Source organism: Lupinus angustifolius, unplaced genomic scaffold (genome assembly GCF_001865875.1).
Source record: "Lupinus angustifolius cultivar Tanjil unplaced genomic scaffold, LupAngTanjil_v1.0 Scaffold_421, whole genome shotgun sequence".
Taxonomy (NCBI): Eukaryota; Viridiplantae; Streptophyta; class Magnoliopsida; order Fabales; family Fabaceae; genus Lupinus; species Lupinus angustifolius.
Genome location: NW_017727831.1, coordinates 36,942 through 37,331, shown reverse-complemented (window position 1 = coordinate 37,331; position 390 = coordinate 36,942).

Sequence of the window (390 nt, the reverse complement as noted above, 5' to 3'; positions counted from 1 at the left end):
AGGAGGAGGAGGAGGAGGAGGAGGAGGAGAAGAAGAAGAAGAAGAAGAAGAAGAAACCCCTTCATTTCTTCTTCCCTATTCCCTATACCTCTTCAATACTCTTCCCTATTCCCATACCTCTTCAATCCTCTTCAATCTCACTTTCCATATACCTCTTCAATCCTCTACTTAAGGTAACCATATTTACTTTGTTGCTATTGTCCAAAACATGAAGGTTGACTTTCCAAAAGTATTACATTTTAACTAAGTTAATAGAGCTTTTGTTGTTGAAAAATAGTTGGAGGTCCCTACCCATGACACATTTCATGATTCACAAATTTCTTCTTCTTCTTCTTCTTCTTCTTCTTCTTCTTCTTCTTCTTCTTCTTCTTCTTCTTCTTCTTCTTCTTC